The sequence below is a fragment of the Coffea arabica genome, chromosome 2c, assembly GCF_036785885.1.
Source record: "Coffea arabica cultivar ET-39 chromosome 2c, Coffea Arabica ET-39 HiFi, whole genome shotgun sequence".
Taxonomy (NCBI): domain Eukaryota; kingdom Viridiplantae; phylum Streptophyta; class Magnoliopsida; order Gentianales; family Rubiaceae; genus Coffea; species Coffea arabica.
Window position 1 is genome coordinate 36214524 of NC_092312.1, and position 8387 is coordinate 36222910.

Genomic DNA, 8387 nt, shown 5'->3' on the forward strand with positions numbered 1-8387 from the left:
CAGAGGGGTTAGCGGACTGCCTGCCCAGCTCTCGCCAGGACTAACAGTACGTTTTACGTCATTCTATTACGACCCGGAACATACCGTTGCGCGCAAACAAGCCAAAACTCAAAACTCTTTTTTTTTTTTTTTTTCCTTCCATCACAATCCGGCCGACAATCCGGCCAAGATCCGGCCGGATTGTCTGGCCGGATACCCGGCCGAGAGCAACTGGCCGGGTTCCATTTTTCCCCAGGCAATCCGGCCTGCAATCCGGCCAGTTTCTGGCCGGATTCCTGGCCGGATTCGCCACTGTTCATCTTCGGCAAATTTTTTTCTTTTCCGTTTGAAAGCCGTGGCACTCCGAAATCCAACCAAACATTATCCAAACATAAATATACATTGGAAATCAGCATTTACAAGCCAAATGGCGTACAAGTTATCTCATAAGATCATACAAGTGCATTTAGGCCAATACAAGCCATTCATTAAGGGAAACCATACACTTAGGGTTAACACCCTCAAGGAGCTAATCAAAGTACATGTACAAGAGCTCAACTTGCATTCAACTATCATAACCTTTCCAAAAGTGCTCATTTGCCTGTAAGGAAAACAAATAACACGGAATGAGCTAAAGCCCAGTGGTATACCACCCGATAAGCAATCGAAGTCATATAGGAATGAACCTTCATTTAAAGTGCACAAATAAGCAATGAAGCAATACGGTAAAAGGATACGGTCGGCTCTCAAGAGCCCATTTCCACGCTCGCAGTCTTGATCCAACCTCATTGACCCTCCGTCAATGTTAACAGTATCAAACCGTAGACTTCACTTTCCTTCCATTCCTTCCACCAAACATACCCCAACCGGGCCCGCACTCCAATTCAGTAGCTTTTGGTAATACTCGAGTATACCGGAACCAAGGGTCTCATTACCACAAGGTTCCCCAGTACAGTCCCCGTGGTATGTCACTTATCACGACCAAACCCTTGCCGGCTCGATCCAAATGACCACCAAACGGGGTTGAGCTCAGTAATACAGTGAGGTCGTTGGACATCGTCCAAACAACACCAAATCAGTTTTCCAAGATTGCAATTCAATAACTCATATAGCCAGTGCAGTATTTCAGTATAACAGTAAGCAGTCATGAATGAAATCACAAGGGGTGAGGGCGGTCAAGTACACCCTCACCTCAAACTTCCAATAACCAATTAAGCCTTCAAGGCATCAAATACACATAGAGCAAAGCCATATTATAACAAGTAAGTGAGTAGTATACTCACTAAGCAATTAAGTGCTATGTCATGCACTTCCGTCAGGAGAGTGTCGTGAACCACCGTCACGCCCTAGAACACGTAAACAAATGCAATGAGACTCGATAACGAGTCACAAAACAATGCCAATCACAACCCCAATAGGGTTTTGCAAACATATATAAGCATCATAGGAAACCAGAAATTAGAAAATGGCTTTAGCTTAGGCCTTGATAAGAAATCCGGTTTTGACGTCATAATGCGGTAATGGCGTAACTCTCACTACAATAATCGGATGGGGGTGTAAGACCCACCGTTTCGAAGCTAAGAAACAGGGCTACAACATTGTAGAAGACCACTCAATCCATTTCCTAACACAACTAGGTCCAATATGCAAAATACTATACCAGAATTCCCAAAACAGGTTTGCAAAACACAGAAACCTGTAATCGGTATATCTCAGTCCATACAAGTCCAAATGCCGAAATTCCAAAGGCATAAGTTAGCTAAGACATCCAGCTACATTTCATCAGAAGACACTAACTTCAAAATCCAAACCAATTCCAGTCAAAATGGCCAAATACAAACGCAGTTTTCGCATTCTGTCCAAAGCAGAACAGCTACAGTAATTTCGTCATAACTCACTCTACACTAATCCAAATGCCCTGAAATTTTACAGGCACCTCAAACACATCAATACCTACAACTTTCATGTTTTGAGCAAAGTCAAATTCGGCCTCTAACCCAGTGATCTAAAACCGGACAGAATTGGGGATTTTAAGAACCCTAACTTTCCATTTTCCATCCAAATCCAAAATTAGTTGCATTTAACCACAATTCACACCCACTAGAGTCATTATAGGCCATTTCCATTCATCATACAAGGCCACAACATCAAGATCATATTAAACCAGAAAATTCATCATAAATTGGAAAACTTCATCAAATCACTTCAAACCAAGAAATAAATCATATATTCCTTCCCTCATGCCACTTCTAAGCACAAAATAAGCATCATTAGAGGTAGTAGGGTGTTCAAGCATCACTTACCAAGAAATCAAGAGAGAGAGGGATGTTGGCCACCTTAGACCTTCAAACAAACTTCACTAATCAACTTACTAGCACCCAAGGGAGGAATTTTATGGAGTGGAATCAAGATCAAATGGTTGGATGATCACATTCAAGCAAAAATGGAAGCAAGAATCTTGAAGAATTTTCCTTTCTTCTTAGCTCAAGAAAGTCGGCCACAAGAAGGTAAGAAATGGTAAGTTTTTTTCAATTTTTGTGAGATATTTACTCAAATAGTCAAAAGGTCAAAAATTGGAATAGTAAGTCATAAGCCTTGCCCAATGAAATGGTGACACTTGTCACCTCAATTAATGCATTCCTATCCTTTCTTTTCTCTCTCACATCAATCATTTCACACACTCTACTTATCTCTTAACACCCGATAAATTTTACACAGTATCCGGAATTTAACCTAACTGGCCGAATTTTTCCGAACTTTTCGCACTAGTGGGTCCCACATCCACTATTTACTCTTAATTTTCTAAAATTTCTCCAATGCTAGGAAAATCATCTTAAAACTATAATTGCTCATAAAATTCACTAAGAAAATATTTCTAAGCCAGAAAATGCAGAAATCATGCAATTAAGGGGAAATAAACCCTAGGAAAATAATTAGGGTTTTACGGGTTCTCACACTCTCCCCCCCTTAAAAGAATTTCGTCCTCGAAATTCCTTATCAGCGGAATCCATCAAATCTAAGGTACCCAACGGATCGTACCTTCTGCGTCCTCAGACGAGTCAGGGACCTGATGCTGCTCTAGAGAATATACTCGAGCTGGTGCCTTCGATCCCGTCCCTTCTCCTTTCGTCTGTCCAGGGTTGCTCTTGGCGGGTTGCTGAGAATTGGGCTTGGTTGGTGGCAGAGTCCCTCTCCGCTCGCGCAGGCGAGCTGGACAGTTAGCAATCCGATGTTCAGCGCTTCCACAGCGCAAGCATTTTCCTTCTTTCTTCCAGCAATTTGTTTCCGTATGACTTGGCCCTCCGCAATATCCACAGGGACCTCGAGTAGCAGTGCCCGATCCTCCCGACACCACTGGCCACCCCCGGTTGTCGTACTCCCCCATTTCCCTTTCCAATCTTAGGGGGTGTATTTGTACCTTCTTGTTCAGAGCTACTCCCAGGAAAGCCCCTTTTCTTGGTTTGGAAGTTTCTAACTTGTAGCCTCGCATGTTCAACCCGTTGAGCTTTCTCCACAGCGTCACTAAAGGTACTAAGTTGAGCTACAGCCAAATCCTTTTGAATCTCAACATTTAGCCCCTGAATAAAACGCCTTATCCGTCTTTGTTCGGTTATGATCAGTTCAGGCGCAAACTTGGACAACCGAGTAAATTGACTCTCATACTCGGCTACGGTTTGTGTTCCCTGGCGAAACCGAATAAATTCATCTTCCTTCTTTTCTTGGATGAGAGGAGGGAAAAACTTGGCATTAAATTCTCTCATAAAGTTCGCCCACGTCCTTGGGGTTTGTTCTCTTTCCCATTTCATTCGAATGACATTCCACCAGGAACGGGCGGCTCCCTCTAGTTGAAAGACAGCAAATGTCACCTGTCTCTCCTCGGTATAGTGTAAGGCAGCGAAAATATCGATCATCTTCTCCAGCCACTTCTCAGCTACGTCAGGATCAGGGCCTCCAAGAAATTTGGGTGGGGAGAACTTCTGAAATCTCTCAAGGGCTCTATCCTCGCCCTCCATGTGATTACCAGGATTCCCAGGGTTAGGGTTAGGGTTTTGACCTTGTTGGTGCACCACTTGGGCTAGCAAAGTAGTCATTTGCTGCATGGCAGCAGCTATTTGGACATTGGGATCAACCCTAAGTTCAGGGTTTGGTCCAGATGAGGTTTCCCCAGTACCCCTTTCAGGTGTAGGTTGCCTATTTCCACGCCCATGGCCCCGTCCACTCCGTGTACCTTCCATGAGTTTTACTTGGTCTAGGCAATAATACTAAACCAAAATAAGCACGATTCATGTAAGTAACACTCAAAACTTTTATAATAACACACATTCATACATTCCAAACAAGATCAAAGCATATATATACAAGCCAGTCAAAATTAGGCCGCACACATACATACAGCTAGTTAAGTCAAGTACAAACATAGACGATCCACCGAGGAAAGGCCTTTCTAGTTCACCAAATCCTTTCTAACCTAGGCCCTCACATCTTTCGTATCCGGGCGCAAGAATCCCATCTAAGATAATTCACAACTCGAGCCGGCCGGTCCCAAGAGTAAACCATCTTTATTAAGGATTCCTACCCGACATACATACCTAGCTTCCTCAAGTCCCATGATAATTATTCGTACACTTATCACATGCCCGGTGCATAACTTACGCTCAAACGAGCACTTAGACATATTCATGAAATTAGGACCACAACACCACTTGGCCCAGTCTCACTCCGCGCAGAGACCACGCGAAGTGGCTCTGATACCACCTGTGACAGCCCCACCTTCCCCTAAGGCGAACCAGAGGGGTTAGCGGACTGCCTGCCCAGCTCTCGACAGGACTAACAGTACGTTTTACGTCATTCTATTACGACCCGGAACATACCGTTGCGCGCAAACAAGCCAAAACTCAAAACTCTTTTTTTTTTTTTTTTTCCTTCCATCACAATCCGGCCGACAATCCGGCCAAGATCCGGCCGGATTGTCTGGCCGGATACCCGGCCGAGAGCAACTGGCCGGGTTCCATTTTTCCCCAGGCAATCCGGCCTGCAATCCGGCCAGTTTCTGGCCGGATTCCTGGCCGGATTCGCCACTGTTCATCTTCGGCAAATTTTTTTTCTTTTCCGTTTGAAAGCCGTGGCACTCCGAAATCCAACCAAACATTATCCAAACATAAATATACATTGGAAATCAGCATTTACAAGCCAAATGGCGTACAAGTTATCTCATAAGATCATACAAGTGCATTTAGGCCAATACAAGCCATTCATTAAGGGAAACCATACACTTAGGGTTAACACCCTCAAGGAGCTAATCAAAGTACATGTACAAGAGCTCAACTTGCATTCAACTATCATAACCTTTCCAAAAGTGCTCATTTGCCTGTAAGGAAAACAAATAACACGGAATGAGCTAAAGCCCAGTGGTATACCACCCGATAAGCAATCGAAGTCATATAGGAATGAACCTTCATTTAAAGTGCACAAATAAGCAATGAAGCAATACGGTAAAAGGATACGGTCGGCTCTCAAGAGCCCATTTCCACGCTCGCAGTCTTGATCCAACCTCATTGACCCTCCGTCAATGTTAACAGTACCAAACCGTAGACTTCACTTTCCTTCCATTCCTTCCACCAAACATACCCCAACCGGGCCCGCACTCCAATTCAGTAGCTTTTGGTAATACTCGAGTATACCGGAACCAAGGGTCTCATTACCACAAGGTTCCCCAGTACAGTCCCCGTGGTATGTCACTTATCACGACCAAACCCTTGCCGGCTCGATCCAAATGACCACCAAACGGGGTTGAGCTCAGTAATACAGTGAGGTCGTTGGACATCGTCCAAACAACACCAAATCAGTTTTCCAAGATTGCAATTCAATAACTCATATAGCCAGTGCAGTATTTCAGTATAACAGTAAGCAGTCATGAATGAAATCACAAGGGGTGAGGGCGGTCAAGTACACCCTCACCTCAAACTTCCAATAACCAATTAAGCCTTCAAGGCATCAAATACATAGAACAAAGCCATATTATAACAAGTAAGTGAGTAGTATACTCACTAAGCAATTAAGTGCTATGTCATGCACTTCCGTCAGGAGAGTGTCGTGAACCACCGTCACGCCCTAGAACACGTAAACAAATGCAATGAGACTCGATAACGAGTCACAAAACAATGCCAATCACAACCCCAATAGGGTTTTGCAAACATATATAAGCATCATAGGAAACCAGAAATTAGAAAATGGCTTTAGCTTAGGCCTTGATAAGAAATCCGGTTTTGACGTCATAATGCGGTAATGGCGTAACTCTCACTACAATAATCGGATGGGGGTGTAAGACCCACCGTTTCGAAGCTAAGAAACAGGGCTACAACATTGTAGAAGACCACTCAATCCAGTTCCTAACACAACTAGGTCCAATATGCAAAATACTATACCAGAATTCCCAAAACAGGTTTGCAAAACACAGAAAACTGTAATCGGTATATCTCAGTCCATACAAGTCCAAATTCCGAAATTCCAAAGGCATAAGTTAGCTAAGACATCCAGCTACATTTCATCAGAAGACTCTAACTTCAAAATCCAAACCAATTCCAGTCAAAATGGCCAAATACAAACGCAGTTTTCGCATTCTGTCCAAAGCAGAACAGCTACAGTAATTTCGTCATAACTCACTCTACACTAATCCAAATGCCCTGAAATTTTACAGGCACCTCAAACACATCAATACCTACAACTTTCATGTTTTGAGCAAAGTCAAATTCGGCCTCTAACCCAGTGATCTAAAACCGGACAGAATTGGGGATTTTAAGAACCCTAACTTTCCATTTTCCATCCAAATCCAAAATTAGTTGCATTTAACCACAATTCACACCCACTAGAGTCATTATAGGCCATTTCCATTCATCATACAAGGCCACAACATCAAGATCATATTAAACCAGAAAATTCATCATAAATTGGAAAACTTCATCAAATCACTTCAAACCAAGAAATAAATCATATATTCCTTCCCTCATGCCACTTCTAAGCACAAAATAAGCATCATTAGAGGTAGTAGGGTGTTCAAGCATCACTTACCAAGAAATCAAGAGAGAGAGGGATGTTGGCCACCTTAGACCTTCAAACAAACTTCACTAATCAACTTACTAGCACCCAAGGGAGGAATTTTATGGAGTGGAATCAAGATCAAATGGTTGGATGATCACATTCAAGCAAAAATGGAAGCAAGAATCTTGAAGAATTTTCCTTTCTTCTTAGCTCAAGAAAGTCGGCCACAAGAAGGTAAGAAATGGTAAGTTTTTTTCAATTTTTGTGAGATATTTACTCAAATAGTCAAAAGGTCAAAAATTGGAATAGTAAGTCATAAGCCTTGCCCAATGAAATGGTGACACTTGTCACCTCAATTAATGCATTCCTATCCTTTCTTTTCTCTCTCACATCAATCATTTCACACACTCTACTTATCTCTTAACACCCGATAAATTTTACACAGTATCCGGAATTTAACCTAACTGGCCGAATTTTTCCGAACTTTTCGCACTAGTGGGTCCCACATCCACTATTTACTCTTAATTTTCTAAAATTTCTCCAATGCTAGGAAAATCATCTTAAAACTATAATTGCTCATAAAATTCACTAAGAAAATATTTCTAAGCCAGAAAATGCAGAAATCATGCAATTAAGGGGAAATAAACCCTAGGAAAATAATTAGGGTTTTACGGGTTCTCACACGTTCTCTGCTCAAATTCATTGTAAGTCTAAATAATAGAGAAAAATAAGGGTCTAGTACTTGTTTAAATTGCTCCTCGTGGGATCGACCCGATACATACCCTACATTATAGTTTCGGCCTGTATACTTGTAGCTAACGGGTATAAAAATCGGATTTAAACTTGCATTGATATAAAAATACCGTTAGATTCAATCCCTAGAAATTTCATAAAATTGGTAAACTTGGCTGAAAATTCTGTCCTACACAAGTTACAATAGGAATGTTGTAGTAACTTATGACTCAATTTGGACTAACTTATGAATTGAATCTCTTTGAGGTGTCTTCTAAAGATTATTAGTATTTGAAGTCTATTTTTTAATAGGGCAAGTTTTATGAATTTTTGATATTTATAACTCAAGTTATGATTTTTCTAAAGGAATGGCATAAGTCAGGGTTTGTTTGTGCATACTAGGGTTTTTGGTGTGTTTTGGTGCATTTTGGTAGTGTGATTACTTGGTGAAGTGTGTGTACTAAATTTGGTAGATAATGTGTAATTAGAAGTGTTAATAATAGGTGAGTGAACCATAAGTAAAAATACAAGTATGCGCGAGTTAGAGAAAAACGGCTCAAACCGACATGCACCGTTTGCTACCGAATGAGTGCACTACTTGAACACTACTTTATTACCTTAATATCCTTGCTATTAAT